The sequence below is a fragment of the Tasmannia lanceolata genome, unplaced genomic scaffold (genome assembly GCF_043159265.1).
Source record: "Tasmannia lanceolata isolate RefF3 unplaced genomic scaffold, GAP_Taslan_0.1 ptg000013l, whole genome shotgun sequence".
NCBI classification, from domain to species: domain Eukaryota; kingdom Viridiplantae; phylum Streptophyta; class Magnoliopsida; order Canellales; family Winteraceae; genus Tasmannia; species Tasmannia lanceolata.
In genome coordinates, this window is record NW_027518690.1 from 572,651 (window position 1) to 591,401 (window position 18,751).

At 38.0% G+C, this 18,751-nt stretch overlaps 1 pseudogene across 1 annotated transcript; it reads left to right on the forward strand.

The window, feature by feature from the left end:
- The first annotated feature begins 1,952 nt into the window (after nucleotides 1-1,952).
- On the forward strand, nucleotides 1,953-16,439 carry LOC143890559 (SUN domain-containing protein 4-like; annotated as a pseudogene). Its single transcript, XR_013255201.1, has 5 exons — nucleotides 1,953-2,105; nucleotides 7,171-7,266; nucleotides 7,808-9,137; nucleotides 9,229-9,314; nucleotides 16,208-16,439. The product of XR_013255201.1 is annotated as an SUN domain-containing protein 4-like (transcript).
- The last annotated feature ends 2,312 nt before the right edge of the window (nucleotides 16,440-18,751 follow it).

An 18,751-nucleotide genomic window follows, 5' to 3' on the forward strand; every position in this document is an offset into this window, starting at 1 on the left:
CGTTTCAAATTTTTTAATTTTCCCGCCTCCAATTGTAGCTAAATGATGAAGAAGATGACTGGTAAGGTAAAAAAAACAAAGTTGAAAATGAAAAAGTAAAAAAAAAAAGAGGGAAAGAAGAGAGAAAAGGGAAAAGTAGAAAAGCAAAACGTGTTGCTTAAGAAAAGGGCATTTTCGTCCAGCCTTTTACGACCAGACCTCTTTTGTCCCTAATTGATAATTTCTGAAAAGCATGAGTCTGTTAATAATTCCACCTAATTTCTGGCCCCCATTTGTAATTGATCTAACGGAAAAAAAAAACTAAATTACGGATAAACCCTCACCTCAGAAATTTTGAGACTGTAATCTCCCTATTGTAGGATAAATATTTCTCGGGTAAATTTTTTTTGGATTCCAAGAAAAATATTTCTTGAATAAAATTTGTTCTTAACTGTTTGGATTGCAAGAAAAACATTGCCATTGGAAGAGGACTAAGCGGCCTCCACTGCCCCTATCGCTCCGGTCAATAGGAAGACGAGAAGGTTGGTTCAGCTCAGCTCTTTTCATGTGTAAAATAAGTAAGAACTTTTAGAAATATTTTTGTTTCCAAACTTTTCCATGAAATTCTTGCAATCCAATCAGGGCCTTAAATTTCTTATAATATGGGTGACCACACACACTGTCAAGAAAGAAACAAATAAAACGTGCCTCACTGAGTCATGGTTATTTTCGTTCATCAAGACGTGGTCATCTTGCTAATTGATCTAAAATTTCAATAGCTTTCCTCTAAAATTTTAAAATGTTAATTAACATTTTCACCCATAAATTTTTGTTTTCTCAAGCGTGTTAATCCATCTTACATAAATTTGTTCCTTCTTTTCCTTGGGTATAGGACAAACTAAATTGGATGTCATACCTAACACCCTATCTTATTTAAATTAAGGTGACGTTGGGCAACTATTCTCCCCAACACTGTTGCACATTCTTTTAAGGAAGAGGGAAAATCAATAATAATTAGAAGAGGAGTGATAAATTGAAGGGGCCCTCCTATTGGTCCTTCTCAACAAAGTGTATTTTATTCCTGCTTTAATCTTATACTTGTTTGTGTCATATTCATATTTTATGTCCTCCTATAAATGAACTTGTTGAGAGGGACCAATGGGGTGCCCTTGTGGCTGTTTTCGGGCAAGGGTGCCCTTCAGTTTGTCAATAATCTAATTAGAAAGATGCGTTATTCATGTAACTCAGGTACTGTTGCGTCAGGCCAACATGAGCCCAACCCAAGGTAGCATTACCTCAACTCTAAGTTGACCCGATCCGAATCTCTGGTCAAGGAGGATCAACCCTTACCCGACCAGACTCGACTCGAAAGCACACAACCCTAACTCACCTTGTCTAACTAGTTTTCCAAATCAGCTTGGATTAGGTCATGATGGTCTGTAAAAAAAAAAACATAATCCTAAGATTTTAAAAATCTTGATAAAATCACGATAAAATTAGAGGAATAGGTCATGTTCAAACCATGTTGGATTTCCTAAGGCTTCAACCTTAACCCAACCTAAAATTAAATTGAGTTTGTTTTTCCCACCCCCAACCCAACCTGAGGAAATGTCAATCCAACCCGAGCTGAAATCGAGTTAGACCCATCGGATTTAGGTTGAGCCCGGCCAAGTTGCACAAGGAATGCCCTCCGTTCTTTCATCAGACTACAAGCATATCCTATTTTAGTGCACTTGGTAATATTAAGAGGCCTGCTTTGGATAGTCCTGACACAACCGTCTCTCAATCATATCTGTTTTTTAATACATCTTTCTGAATTTGGAGAGAATCTTATAAAATCTCATATAACATTCTTTGTTAGGATTTTGACCATAAATTACCTTAAATTATTCAACTACATGAAGAAATTACCCTTTAAATGAGCTTAAGACCCTTCAAAATGGTAGGACTAGCCTTTCAATGAAATACACCGGATGGGGGTAAGTTCGAATGCTTCTCCAAGACCAAGGAACACATGGGACAACTACCCGTCCTTAGAAGAGCTCCGACAGACAGATCCCAGAAATCCGAGTGTGCAACAACGCCGTACCATATCTTCTGCTACCATTTTCCACAGATTTTGTCAGGTACCACTTACCAGCTCCTGCATTGTCACCATCAAAAATATCGGCACCATACCCTATCATATCTCCATTGACCGGCCGCACATTATTTGATCTTGATATCTTCACCAGCGATAAGCACGGCACCTTCGCACGGCACCAGGACGCCATCACATCATGCTTGCAGTACGAAACCTCCTCCTACAAAAGGGAACCCTCCCCTCCATTCTAAACAAAGTACAAAGTGGGACTAAAGTAAACAAATAAGTAACCGAGCACCACCTCTCTCTCTCTCTCTCTAGGCAACTTTACTTCATGGGAGGTGTGGGCTGGTGAGACAAGTCGGATCTTATAAGGAGATCATTGTGTTTAACTTTGATTTTTTGATTTATTTTTTGACATTATTCCCGCATTGGTGTGGTCTCCGCTTTCATGGTCTACGTGAAGGATTAGCCGCTGGAAGGTATTTTATACTTGTAATGCCTTTGTTTTTTTCTATCAAAACCTAAACACAGTCATTTCTTCAAATTGTGGGCGCCACTTTTCTTCATGAAATGATAGCCAAATTACAAATATGATGCTTGTACATTATTTGTTAGAATAAAGTGGGTGCATAGATCTGCATGAATTTAATAATTGGAGCACGCAAATGATTTGTTGCAATCCTCACATTGTACTGGGAGACCTAACGTGCACTGTCGTATACTTTTTCTATTAGATGAGAAGGGAATCCTATGCTTATTTTACCGTGAGAGAGAGAGAGAGAGAGAGAGAGAGAGAGAGAGAGAGAGCTGCACAACCCACCCTTTCATGTGATAACATTTAAATCCTCAGTAACATCTAGACATTTCTTAGTCATGGCTCCAAAAATCTCTCATATTTCCTTTCATTCAATACATTTTTCCATATGAGAGTGATTCTGTGCGAAGCAATTACGTTATAGTTGCCATGAGATGATTGGGCCCACCTCACGACATTGGCCATTCATTAGTTGGGCCCCCCAACATAGAACTTTTATAGCCCCAAATCCACTTCGAACAAAACAATCCTAACCGTCCAATTGGGCCCATCTATGTGATGTCAACACGACATTGACCATTCATTAGGTGGGGCCCACAACATAGAATTTTCATAGCCCCAAATCTACTTCTAATGAAACAATCCTATCCGTCTAATCGGGTGTTTAGGACTGTCCGATTGAAGTGATTTATGTGCAATGACATGTTAAATGGTGGGATCTAACAGATGAACGGTCAGGATCCTGTTGATCTCATTACCAAAGCAAGGGACCTCATGAACACCTTGCCATACAAGGGCATCTAGTATGATTCCCATCTGTCTCCCTCTCTCACACATTTTTTTTTAGCACCTATGATTCTAGTTCTCCTGATCTGTCTTTGCAAATTATAATTACATTAGAGGTCTGTGAATTTATCATCTCCTTTTTTATTGCCCAAAAATAAATAGCAGTTGGCATTTTATGCTTGAATGATTCAGGTTTTCTATATACATAGTATAATAATCTATACTAGTAAAAAACCCGTGCGATGCACGGGCCGACAAAGAACTGTACGGACCACGTCATAGGTTGATCCAAACTGTACATGTGATGGAACACAACATAAATAGGTTGTGCCCCAAAAATCATTTCCATAGGCTGATCCTAGCCCTCCAATCTATAGATGTTTCCATAATTCCTCTTAAATCGGATGGTTAAGATCACCGTATAGATTTTTTATTAAAAAACCATAAAGGAGGGGGTAAGATTGAAATTATATGGCTTTAATGGGTGCCTTTGTTAAAAGTATAAAGGAGGGGGTAAGATTGAAAATATGTGAGTTGAATGGGTGCATTTGTTAAAAAAAGTCAAAAAAAGTGATGTGTAATTCTCATATAATTTTCAAAAAAATCAAAAAATTCTCTTCTTTTCCATCCAGCTTATTATAGTAGATATAAGGATGAGACGTCAAAAAGCATAAGTCTGCCACAAGGGTGCGAATTTATACGGCGGCTCCTCATTTATGCCCATAAATAAGCAACAGCCATTTTATGTTTTGGGGATTCCTTTAGACATCAAAAAGCATTGAAGTCTGCCACAAGGGTGGGAATTTATCATCTCCTCATTTATTGCCCATAAATGAGGGGTTGCCACGTGGGATACTCCAACATTTCATTTTATTGGCAAAATTACCCTAATAGACATAGGTAATATCATAAAGCCATATTAAAGAAATAGGCAAAATACAAATGGGATATAGATGGGATTTTTGGCAAAGGGTGGAAGAACTTAACCCACGATTCTGCCTTTATATATAGTAGTTAGATTAGATTAGATTAGATTAGATTGGAGATTGGTTGCCTAATTCGTTTTGACGAGGGATCGACACCATCACAACCGTCTGTTCGCTCGGCCTGATTTGAGCATCATCAATACCTTTTATTTCTAAGGGCCACATGGATGGGGGCCACCCTGACAAATACCGCTCATCAAACTATTCTAAATGGCACGGCCTATCCATGATGGGCCCCATAAAATGCACTTTATTGTCATGGATGTGATTTAGTGGGCCTAGTTGAACTCCATAAACATGTCATGTCATTGTAATTTGGATCGGATCAAACTCTTGGATTTTTAGTTCAGCAAAAAAAATCAGATTTATAAGTTTGCTGTGGAAATAAGAAATTGGAAATCCACAGATCTGGCATTTTCCTTCACCCTCTTTGCTCCTCAACCTCTCCCCTGCACTAGGAAGTACCCCCTTCCCTATCTGTCTCCCTCTACATGAGCTGCCGGATCTATTAATTTTGTATTCAAAACTCAATTCCAAATCCAAATACAAAATTGGGGGTATCCAAATGGGCCCCAAGGGATTTGCTAGGGACCTTCACATAAGGCATTTCGAATTGCATGAGAGTGCATCCACATAAGCTCAGATTTTGTCATATTCGTTTAATTCATCTGAGGTGGCTGCACTCCAATGCAACAGCTGTTCTGCGAAATGCCTTTGGCCATGATCCCTAGCAAATCCCATAAAGTAATCAACGGGTACCACAATTTGTGCTGTGCCGCGACTCCATTTTACAACACCCCCTCTTAATTATGAGGGTATTTTTTTCATTATGAGAGGGTGTTTCAGTCAATTCGGGATAGAGAGAGCGAGAGAGAGTGAACTCCTTTGAAATCGGTAAACCAAAAAATGTATTGGGAGATGACAAATTCGCACCCCCGGTAGGACTATTCACTCCCCTTTAACGTGATTTGACGTCAAAAAGCATTAAAGTCTATTCACAGTTACCTTCCTTTTTTACGCTTTTTGACGTAAATTCACGTTCAAGGGTGCGAATAAACCTACAGGGGGTGCGAATTTATATCTCTCAATGTATTAATCAATTACAGATTCTTTCCTATGAGTTTTGGGCAATAAAAAGTCCATATTTTCCATTAATTTTCTTGTTCCTCTACTACAAATCCATAGATTTCCTCAACCTTGTGTCGGATTCAATCGCATTTTACGTCATTTCGACTCGAAAAACCCTAATTTTATTCAATATATTGCTAGATCCTCCTTGTTTTCGAATTCATCGAAATTTCCATGAATTCGAGTTGCTATTTGTTAAATTTCTGATTCTACTCGTTTCCAAATTCATCACAAATCTAGTGATTTCGAGTCCTTATTTTTTCTTATTTAATTTCTGAATCCTCTCAGATTTTTTTGGAATTCATGATCATGTCTGTGAACCGAGTCTCAGAAAACACACTCTTTCTATAATTTTCTGATTCCAAAGATTTCAGTAGTTTCATGAAGCTTGAAGAAATAAGAGGTTACACAAATCGTGATTTTCTGGCTCGAAAACATTAAATGGCAGGATTTTACTTAGTGCCATATTAAGAAATCGAGTACAAGAACCCTAGATTTTACCTTTTATAGTCTGCCTGCCGTAGCTTAAATCTGAGATTCTTTTGGATTTTTTTAGATCGATTCAGAATCTTCTGCCGTATTACCAAATCTGGTGAAAACAATTCAGATTTTTACCGATTCTAGTAAAAAAATGAAAAGAAAAAAAGAAAAAGAAAGGGCATTATTAAGAAGTTTCTTGTTTTTCAAATAGAAGTTGAGATCTGACATTCGACGAAAGCACTACAGAGCCGTTTTAAAGAATAAAAATGAATATAAAAAGGTGAAAGGCCGGCCAAAGAGCCTAAAATTCCTTAAATTATGGCTTTCTGCTACAGTTTCCCTTACTGGAGCACACATCTGTTATTCGATTTTGAATTCCTTGAAGATCTCGAGATAAAAAGGTGAGCTTTTACATACAAATGAAGCGATCTTTTTATATGAGACCAGTCTTTACTTTCTATAGTTTATTTATATTTGTGAAGCTGAGTAGATCTGAGAGGTCTTTTTTATTTGTTTGTGTTTTTCTTCCTTTTTATTTCATCGAATTATAAGAGAAAAGGAAATAAGAATTTTGTGGGACTGCTGATTCTTGTATATTCACAAGGAGGATGAGATGTGATTATTGTTTTGCAGATTCTGATTAGAGTTGGATTCGAGAATAGAGATTGTGACATCTGTTTCTTAAGGATCTAGGTAAATATCAGTTTTTTTTTTTCATTTAATTGAATCGAAATTTTATCATCCAATATAGGTTATTTTGAGAGGAATGATCATACATGACTCTTTTATTTCAAGTTCTGTATTTAATATTAGTAATTCAAATTGGATTTAATATTAAAGTATATGAAGAGAAGAAGAAAAAGCAATTTTCAGAATTTCTTTTCTTCCTTTTTTGGTAGGTAAGCTGGGATTGAACCTCCGACCTCAGAGTTGAAGAACAAAGCCTTAACCAATTGAGCAAGAGGGTCAACCCTATATGGGTCCTAAATTTCCTTTCTTCCATGTCAAGAGTGAAAAAGAAGAAAGATTTGAAATAAAATCTGTCTACACTTTGCTTATGATCCACCTGAAAACTTGATTTTCTTTGGCATCTCTTCTATTACATTTTATTTTTACGTTTTTCTGTTCTGGAATAAAAGTAATTGCTTGAATTGAATTGATTTGTTTCTTCCTATTGTCTGTCTCTACAGCTGTGTGTTGGATTGATGAGCTATGCAGAAGTCATGCAGAGCCCTTCTGCAAAGAAGAGTGTCTTTGGAGATTTCAATATCGGGAAGGAATCACTTGTATAAGGTGTCTCTGTCTCTGGGTCTCGGTTTGTGGGTACTTATCCTCCTCCTAAACTTATGGATTAGCAGTGGTGACAGTTGTAGAGGTAAGCTCGCATATGAGGTTTCCTTTCCCTTTATTCCTTTTGTCGATTTGAATACCAGAAAGCACATTTTTCATGCTGGTCAGATGCTTTGCGTATTTGCATCAAGAAATCTTTTCTATTGTTTATGCTATGCCGGCTATCCTCTTTTTATTAGTTGTGGGTAATTTACTGATCATGCAATACAATTTAAATGCATAAATCTGGATGAAGTTTTCTGGTGGGTTTTTTGGATTCAGATTCTTTTCTATCTAAAAAAATAATTTCTTTCTTCTGTTTCTTTTGGGTTCGGTTGCAGTAATGTTTTTTTTTTCTTTTTCTTCATACTTCTCTCTTGGTCTTGCAATAGGATTTATAGAAATTAAATGGAATTGAAGTTCTCCAGGTTTTTCAGGTCAGGTTTTCTTGTTATATATTTTTCTCATTCATTATGGGTCATTTGCTATTCTTGCAAGGGGCGTGCAGATGGATCAGGAGTCACTGTCGATCCATCAATTTGGCAAGAAGTTGACACAGAACCAAAGAAAGGATCCATTGGTGGATATGCACTAGTGGATTCCAAAGATTACAATCAAGATGCAACCACATCTAAAGAAATAGATTCCGACAATTACAATCAAGATGCAACCATTACAATTTGTGAGACCACAGTCAGCGGCAGTGAATTCCTAGTTAGTGAAGGAAATGAAGAAAATTCATCACCACCAGTCAAAGAACAAAGGGAAGTAGGAAGTACATCTATAGCTGTTGGGGTAAAGGCAGAAAAACAAACTCATAAAACTGACCGGTTATCTCGTGCTGCTCCTCCCGGTCTTGATCAGTTCAAGAGTGAAGCGATCAATTTGAAGGGAAGAACGATAACTTGCCACTCTGTTACTATCATACACAAAATGGAGCCAGATGGGAGAGAATACAATTATGCTTCTGCTTCTAAGGGATCTAAAATCTTAGCTTTTAACAAAGAAGCAAAGGGTGCCTCTAACATCTTGGGCAAAGATAAGGACAAGTACCTTCGAAATCCATGTTTTGTGGAAGAGAAATTTGTTGTGATAGAGCTTTTAGAAGAAACCTTAGTGGATGCCATCGAAATAGCAAATTTCGAGCACTACTCATCCAACTTAAAGGATTTCGAGCTGCTAAGTAGTTTGGTTTATTCGACAGACAGCTGGGTTAAACTCGGTAATTTCACTGCTGGAAATGTAAAGCATAGACAGAGGTTTACTCTTCAAGAGCCAAAGTGGACTAGATATCTAACACTTAATCTGCTGAGTCATTACAGTTCAGAATTCTATTGCACACTGAGTGTTGTGGAAGTTTATAGAGTGGATGCTGTCGAGCGGATGTTGGAGGATTTAATCTCTCTTCAAGACAATCGATTTTTATCTGAGGAAACACAGTGAATCTACACCGTTGGCCGTGCAACTAGAGCCGTTTGATGAGGATGATCTGTATCGTAACATTTTTACTAAAATTGAATATGATTCTGGACCAGAAAACCCTAATTCCAAACGTGAACTTCCAAAGATTAGTGTGCCTGACCCAGTTATAGGAAAATGGCCTCAGCAAGTTGGAAGGATGCCCGGTGACAGTGTTCTAAAGATATTGATGCTGAAAGTCCAATCACTGGATTTGAACTTCTCTGTTTTGGAGCGATACCTGGAGGAATTGAATACCAGATATGCTGATATTTTCAACGATTTTGATGATGATATGGCTGAGAAGGAATTACTGTTGGAGCAAATCAAACTGCAGATAAAGAATCACGCTGATAACAAGGAGGTTTTTGTATGTCCTTTTCTCAATATCTGGATGCTTTACAACTTCCTCGAGTTATAGTTTTCTCTTCGACTCATTTGGTGTCTTTACCCTGTGTCAGGCCAAAGACATTGGTGAGCTTGTCTTGTGGAAATCTCTTGTTTCCTCACGGCTGGATAAATTAGTCAAAGACAATGCAATTCTCAGGTTGGACTCGTTCATTTTGACTTTTCTACATGAGTTCTTATTCTACTCTATTTGCATCCTTTGTAATTTATTATTTATTTGAGTTAGTAGCTTTCCGAGAATTACATTCTATTCATAGATTTGACCGCATTGGAGGCAAATGCTGGATTCAGTATTCCACTGAAAAAAATCCCCTGACATGCTTTCGAAAGAAAAGCCTGATTTTTTTAGCATTACAAATGACCATCATATTTGGTACTCATTCTATGATCTATGATTGGAAGTATAATTGGGTACTTATGCCATTATGAAAATAAGTGGTTGTTCTACAGATTTGTAGTTTCAAAGCTACAGATTTGTCCAGATAACATGATTATTTTCAGTTCTGTATTTTTGTAGTTCTGAAACAAACATGCGTTGAGACATTTTCACATCCGGATCCATTTTGTCTTGTTGTGCGATAAGTCTTGGTTGAAGAACATGTGGTGAGGAGCTAGTATTAAAGGGTTTGCAACACTTCTCCTGTTAGTGTGTGCCTATTTCAAGTTATATTGATGATACGGGCTGGGAAAAACTTCCAAATTGTTATCCCTTGATTTCTCCCCATTTAATAAAGTGCAATAATTTTCAGGTAGGGATTGGAATATGTCCTGGTTAGCAAATCTCATTATCGATAACAAATTACCATTGGCCACAATCTATGGTACCTAGATACAGATATGGGTACTAACAAGGATGTGGGAATGGAGATACAACAATTTAAAATGTTCAGGACATGGGTATGGATATTGGTATCCCATACTGTGACGTAGACACAAGACATATATCAAGAAAAAAAAAATGAAAACATAATTAGATTGAACATAGAAATTGATTAATAATATATTGATTATGGCATCATCAAGACTCATACTGAAAATTTCAAATTGCAAATGAATAACACTAACAAATAAGGGAATCATGATAATTAATTCGACAAACAATGGCCAAGCTTCTTATTCAGGTTGCTTCTTGCGATTATTCACTTTCTGCTTATATAGGCATAGCTCCTTCCACTTAGAGCCATATCAGTTTTCCGATCATTAACGCCGACAACAAAGAAATTCAACCTGTGAATGTCTATATGTGGATTTGGTAGTAAATCTTAGTGACCAATTTTATAACTGTCTAGAGCTTGAATAGAAAACAATGAGCACCCAGTTTCCAAAGCCTCTATCAACTTTCCCTTTGTGTTTAATTTTCAAAAAAAAAAAAACTTTCCCTTTGTGTTCCATGATTGTTCTTCAATCAGATTGACAAATTTGAGGTAACTGTGGACATTCCCAGCTTATATTATTTTCCTACCCGTTTGCTCCCAAGTTTTTTTTGGGTAAAACCATCGAATTTTTAAGTTTTTACCTACCCTTTTTTGGTTGATTTCCGAGCCACCAGTTTATTTATTGTTTATCTGAGAAAGGACTTTTATTTATTCCAACTTGTAAGCCTGATTTCATCCTGGCTATAGATGTATGCCTATTATGATTGCATGTGTTACCGAACTCAAAATGCAGAAGTGATCCCACTGTTTTTTTTGAACCTTAGTCAAGGTCGGGGTGGCACCAATTGAGGAGAAGATGAGAGATCACCGCTTAAGATTGTTTGGGCATATCCAACGTAGGCCTTTGGATGCTCCAGTGAGGAGAAGTGACTCGTGCCAAGTTGATGGAGTAAAAAGAGGTAGGGGCAGACCGAAAACAACTTGGGTAGAAACAATGAGGAAATGCTTGATTGCTAGGAACTTAACAGATAGGGGTGGCCAGAACCGAACCAGAACCGAAGAACCGAACCGGAACCGAAGAACCGAACCGGAACCGAACTGTAAAAAAATATTTTTGGTCCGGTTCGGTTCCACTGATGAAGAACCGAAAAATTTCGGTTCGGTTCCGGGTCTAATGTTCTCGGTTCGGTTCCGGAACCGAAGAACCGAACTTTGAATATATATATATAATATTTTTATATTCTATTATATATATACTTAATAATATAAATTACTTATAATATTAATAAGTAATAGTTAATACTATTCTTATAATAAGAAAGTAACTTATATTATAACTTTAATTAAAAGTTTTTATAAATTATAATTAATAATTAATAATTAGCCATTAGAACCGAAGAACCGAACCGGACCGAACCGATTATTTTCGGTCCGGTCCGGTTCGGTCCTACTGTGTACTACGGTTCGGTTCGGTTCTTACGGTTCATGGAACCGAGAACCGAGAACCGAAAAAAAATGAACCGAGAACCGAGAACCGAACCGGTTGGCCACCCCTATTAACAGAGAACATGACCCTGGATAGGATTGAATGGAAGAAAATGATCCATGTAGACGAACCCAACTAGTGTCGGATTAGACGTAGTCAATTTCAGCCGGGTAGATCCTTTCACCTTCTTCATGAAAAGTTTCTAAAGGATTCCTTAGCCGACCCCAACTAGTTTGGGACAAAGGCTTGGTTGAGTTGAGTTGAGTTGAATTGAGTTGAGCTGAGTTGAGTTGAGCTCCTTCTGTCTTCCAAACGAGAAGTTGTTTGTACTATTCCACCTGACTTCATTGTGTTCCATTCCTATCATCCAATGCACGATCTCTCCATCTTTATCTTCAAAGATTCTTTTATTGTTTTTTGTTGTTGCAAAGACGACTTTAAAATCTATCCTTGTGCATTATGTATGCTAGTCAACAGAAGAACTGGTTTTAGTATAACAAGGTAAAGATTTTACTTTCTTATAGTATTCCTCGTTCACTTCTCACAATTGGAATCATAAACCACTATGGATCAAGAATACCCTATTGGAAACAAGTATGAATAACAAGGAAAAAAACAATCAATCTAACCAATTCTTAGCAGCCTTGTTAAAACTTAAAAGAGACCTAGTTGTTGGCCTTCAACAAGATCCATAATCTCACTGATACAGTCTACAGTCCTCCAAGAGAAAGCCTCCTTAGGTTGCATCCACCTCATCACATTGCTAGGAGCCTAGGATCGCCTTCCACGATTAATTGTTTAAGGTGACACGAATTCCATAGACTAATGCCCCTACACAGAGTCAAAAATGTTGCTCTTCCAAATGACACGTCAAGCAAATTCAGAGCTCGAGCTGAAACCAAAGTGATGCTGCACCGTGAAGAAAAGAAGAGAGAAATAGACGAAAGGGGATAAAATTAGAAGAATAGGGGAAGAAGAGACGAAAATAACCTGAAGAAGAGACGAATTTAGGGAGAAGTAGAAGAAGAAGAGAATAATAGACGAATTTAGGGAGAGGAGAAGAAATCAGAAGAGGGAAGAAGAAAATCAGAATTAGAAGGAGAAGAATCTTTATTCAATATTAATCAAAGTTACAAATAAGTTGTAAAGAGGCCTATATATAGGCAAATAAACAACCTACAAGATAGAAACCTACTAAAATAAGAATTCCTAAAAATAACATGAAAAATAAAATCCTAGAAACTAATAACATGGAAATAAAAATACTAGAAACTAAATAATGTGGAAATAAATCCTAATATCTGCATCATTCTCCTCCACTTGAAAAGAACTCGACCTCGAGTTCTAGTCCACCTGGATCAAATATGTAGATGAGCAACTCGATCAATAGCAATAGTAACACATCAAACTCTGTCATGTATAATACGCGTGAAAACCGTGAGAGGCGTTTGAAATGCCGATGGAATGAGAGTGAAGAAATCGCCCATGTAGAATCATAATAACGCAACCCATGCTGAAGAAGCAAACTGGCTAGAAAGATAGCAAAGTACTCCTCCTGGATCGGTGGGATCGGCATAACAGCTATGGGTGGTACCAATCGGGGAACATCCTCCACATAATCAACATCAACTAGTAGCTCAATACGCGCAGAAGAATCAACATGAAGGTCATCCGCTGGTATCTCATCAGGCTCAGTTGAATCAATGATAAAATCAGTGTCTAAGACTGAAGCTGGGGCAGTGAGGTCAGGCTGATGGACCTCATAATCAATCTGCGGAACAAGATCATCTGTGTCGGCACAAATCTCGGCAATCTGATCAATCGGCTCATATATAGGGCAATCGTCTGTAATATGCTCGCGATCATCTGTCTCAGGTAATGGCTCAACAGTCATGTCACTCGGCTCTGACTCAGGACGATGCTCGATCAACTCTGTCAAGGGAAAAGCCTCACGTGGATCTACCACAATATCTGCCTTAGAAGTGTGAAGCTGTCTCTGCAATCTGACTCACGTATACGACGCACTGAGTTTTCAGCTACAATTCTAGCTTCGCATATATAATGACGGTCTTCTTTTAGTCGTTCAAGGAGGGCTTCGACTTTAATTTCAAAACTACACAACACTCTGTATTCTTGCTTACGATTCAATCTCTGTTGATTTAAATAGTCGAGCGCATAAATATTCATAAACGCATCACAAACATCCTCCCAACGACAGATTGACTGCTCACGTCTTCTACGACGGTTCGTTTCAATTTGGCTCCATGACCATCGGGCTTGTCGTCGCACAATTTCTTTAGCCCACTATATAGTTTGGCGGTAATCATGGCCATTGTACTCATGATATGCGTCTAGAGCATCAATCTAACGTAAACATGCATCCTCATAATAGCGAAAGTGAGTGTGGCCATTCCAATAGTTTTCGTCGTACCCATCAAAAAACAGAATAAATGGTGGAGTCATAGAGATCGATGACGAAAACTGAAATCAACAGTTTGATCTGTTTGGCATGTCGAAAGAAGCACAACGTCTATCGCGGATCTGAAATAGGATGAGTGAAAGCTGATGATCAGAAGAAAGGGCGCGATCAACTGCTGAGATGGCTACTGAAATTGTGCTGAAGATTGCTCTCCGCTGTTGAAAATAGGCTGAATGCACTCTAAAAGTTGTCACGAGCAACTTTTGTGTTGAGGTCGCGAACCGAATTCGAGCGGAAATAACTCGAAAATAGAGAGAGAAACAAAGTAGAAAGGGAGAGAGAGTGTAACGACAGAAAACAAAAGGCTATATCTTTTTTTTTGTTTCTGATTTTTTTGGCGGGGGGGGGGGGGTGTGCCTAAAGATAAAAGAGGGGGGGTCAAATTTCTCTTTCTTAAAGGAAGGAGGTGGCCACAGGGAAAGAAGGGGCGATAAATATCACTTAAAGAAGGTGGGGGTGCACTAAAGGAAAATTGGGGTGTGAATTAAAGAAAGAGTTAAAGAAAAAAAAGTCAAACATAAAGGAGGGGTGACCTAGGGAAAAATGAGGGGTGTTAATTAGTGCTTCTCTATGTAAGGGGGTGACCAAAGGAGAAAGGGGGGCTGTTAATTATTGTATATCATTTGAGGAAACTGTGGAGTATGAGGCTTTCTTTTTGTATGTCACGTGACCTCTTAACAAATAAAGGTGGGGTGGAAGTTACCAAAAAGATGAGTAACTATTGTAGAGCTAACTTGCCTTTTTTTTCTCAACCGACTAGAAATAGTAAGCTTGACAGGCAAGCTACTGTTGCCAAAAGCTATTGTTACCCTATTTTCAAGGAAGCTTTCCTTTTTTTTATTCTTGAATGACACGTATCCGGGTAGTCTCAAAAGATAAGATATATCACTTACCTATTATGTTGCTTCTTTGAGAAAGAATGCTTTCCTTATTTGTTTGTCAGTCACGTGCTAGAGTAACCTTTTAATTCCAAGAGGCAAAGCAAGGAAAGGAAAGCTTCTCCTTCTATTTTGGGTATCGCAGAGACCTTCTAACTGTACAACACCTTGGGTTTCTTCTCTTAGAGGGAACTGCCTGTATTCTTTGAGAATGAACTTCCTATTTTTCACAGCTTTCTTTTCCGTAGACACACAAATTTCTTCTATGTTTTCCCCTGTAATCAGAGATGACTGATTGTATGTGTCTGCAATAGGATCCCCCAATGATGCTCAGGCTGTTTGTATGTGGCTTCAAGTATTAAAATTTATGGGTTGAAAGGTGGATTCAAAATTCTTTAAGAGGTTGATCTGGTGTAAATATTTTTGCAGGTTTGGGGCTGAGATAAGGGAATCTCGGGAAGGGTTTAGGAAAGGTTGGTGGTGGTACTTGTTTGGAGATTTGGGGGACTGGGTTTTAATGGTGATTTGCAAGTGGCTGAAAGTAAGAGAAATGGTGGTGGGTTTGGGAAAATCTATAAGGATGAAGGTTGGTGATTTAAGATGGAAATAAGATGAAGAACACTTCCAAAACTCGTCAAACACACTTGGATCTTTGGCTTTGATACCAAATTGATGTAGCACCGTGAAGAAAAGAAGAGAGAAATAGACGAAGGAGGATAGAATTAGAAGAATAGGGGAAGAAGAGACGAAAATAACCTGAAGAAGAGACGAATTTAGGGAGAAGTAGAAGAAGAAGAGAATGATAGACGAATTTAGAGAGAGGAGAAGAAATCAGAAGAGGGAAGAAGAAAATCAGAATTAGAGGGAGAAAAATCTTTATTCAATATTAATCAAAGTTACAAAATAAGTTGTAAAGAGGCCTATATATAGGCAAATAAACAACCAACAAGATAGAAACCTACTAAAATAAGAATTCCTAAAAATAACATGGAAAATAAAATCCTAGAAACTAATAACATGGAAATAAAAATACTAGAAACTAAATAATGTGGAAATAAATCCTAATATCTGCATCACAAAGTCCCACAATATTTTTTTTAGAAAATTCTCAATGTCAAACACCCAATTGGCTCGGCTTTCAAGTTCTTCAATGTGTACGTGAGGATGTTCTACATCAGATTGGCTCTCAACCCTTCATAAATTAAATCACTCAGTTCTTGCATGCTTATGCAATGTTTTGTTACTCAATATTCAAAGTTTTCTTTTTCAGATCATGCCTTAGTTAAATGCTCACTAAGCTCCAAACTTTTACAGGTCCGAAATCGAAAGGGTTCGCCATGATCAGACCGACATGGAGAATAAAGGTCTGGCCGCAATTTTTATGAGTTTTGTTTTTGGGTGTTTTGCTGTCATGAAGTTACTTAGTGATGCGTTGGTGAGTGTCTGTAGAGTAGTGTTTAACTCTGATAAATTTTGTACATCGAGCTCTGCTTGGCTTCTCCTATTGTTAAGCAGTAGCATTGTAGTTCTCATCTTCTTGTTATAATGAGCAGTATTAATTAAGTTTATGTGGTTGTGGTCTGAAAATACTTTCGAGAAGGGTGAAATTTAAAGTGTGACACAATGATTAATTGATCTAACCCCTTGATCTAGTGGTTAGGATCATCTAATCATTGGTTGTATTGACGTGATGGACCCCACATTCTAAACCAACGGTATTGATGGGCCCATAATTGTTCTTAGAAATTTCTTGATTTGAAACCTTGGCGCATGATAGCATTGACTATAATATGTTTTGGACGGTCTGGATTAACTCAAGGTTGGGACCCTCTCACTAATGCATTGAAGGTTCCTTTCATGTACCGCTTTTCAAAGATGGTGGAATGGGAATGGGCTTAAAAAGAGAATCCGCTTCCTTACCAATAACCAATAAGCAATGCTGTAATCCGTTTTAGACATTAACTTGGACAAAGGCGGAGTGGGGCCGGGGGAATGCCATTCTCAATTTTTTTCCTTTCTGAGGTGACCTAACGTAAGCTAGTTATGCTTACGTGAGCTACCACATTTTATATGATACGTGATAACGTAAGCTAGTTATGCTGATGTGAGCTACCACATTTTATATGATGAGAAAAGAACGGAATGAGGGCAATAGTTTCGAGAAATTACGGATTTCAGGTACTTTTTAAAACAAGCATCAAACACCGGTGATTCTTCAAAATCGGGTGGGAAAAAGACCCCAATCCCTTCTGACATGATCAGAGTCCTCGTATGTTGCCCTTCCTGACAAATTTACAACCCAATGTCGATCATTATCTTCGTTTCTTTTGGCTTAAAACGGCAACGCTATTAAATGTTTTATTATTTCTCACGTCTCTTTTAGCTTAAAACGCGACGTTATTGAATATTTTATTATTTCTCACGTCTCTTTTGGCTTAGAACTGCGACGTTATTGAATATTTTATTATTTCTCACGTCTCTACGTCTCTTTTGGCTGAGAACGGTGACAGATTCTAGAGTACGCCGCCAGATTTAAGAAACACCCATCGTTCAAAGATATCAAGTACGCCGTTGGATTCTGGAGTACACCACCGGAATATGGAGTATGCCGTCGGAATATCGAGTACGCTGCCAGATTTTCTGGGTTCAAACATGTGTTCCAAACTATTGAGTACGCCGCCGGGTTATAGAGTACGCTGCCGGAATATCGAGAACGCCGCCGGGATATCAAAGAGTACGCGCGCCAAAAATAATAGGTATGTCAGCGTAAATAATGGGTACGCCGGCGGAATCCCATACAGAGAGATGGAGGTATTATTAGAAGACGCTACCGTTCCATATTGATGTCCACGTGTCGTGGATCCGACCGTCTATGCATATTGGCGACAGCCAAGATTTAAACGAACTCAAGGAACTCTGGATTCAAAGGAAATTTTCAAATCCAAACCAAACCAGCTGTGAATAAAAGCTCCAACATTCCAAAAAGTTTTTTAACATGTGTCAAGCAACCTTCCGTCTCTAGTTATTTCCAACGGCCAAGATCCAAACGAACCCAAGGTTCTATCGGTTCAAATACACATTCAGACTAACCAAAAAAAGCCTCATGCAGTTCAGTAACGTAAATTGGGTGAGATACTAAGATGCATTAAATATTGGGGGGATTTTCTTTATAAAGAAAATACTAAATTAATGAATAGGGGAATTATGAAGGACCAATATACGAGGACTCCATCTTGGTTCTGATAATGTCAAAAGGGTATTGGGGTATTTTTCCACCCAATTTTGAAGAATTACTCGTGTTTGATGATTGTTTTAAAAAGTACATGAAATCCATAATTTCTAGAAACTATTGCCTCCATTCCGTACTTTTCTCTTATATGATACATGACGCGTACCTCGCCATAAATACACGCCCTCAAAAGTAAGTAGGGCTCACTTATTTGGATCATTCAACGATTGCTTTATTTGCAAAATAATTGGGTTAATTTTGCAAACGAAGTCTTCGACACTTCTGCTTTGCTTTATTTGCAAAACCATTCTTCTAATTTGACAATTTGCAAATGGGCAGTGATAAATCGACCCCCAAATACACTTAGGGCCCGTTTGGATACCTCATATTTTGTATTTGGATTTGGAATTGAGTTTTGAATACAAAATGAATAGATCCGCCAGCTCATGTTGAGGGAGACAGAGAGGGAAGTGGGTACTTCCTACTAGAGGGGAGAGGTTGAGGAGCAAAGAGGGTGAAGGAAACTGCCAGATCTGTGGATTTCCAATTACTTATTTCCACAACATATTTGGAAATCTGATTTTTTTCACTGTCAGTCGCTAATTTGGAAATCCAAGGATTTGATTCAG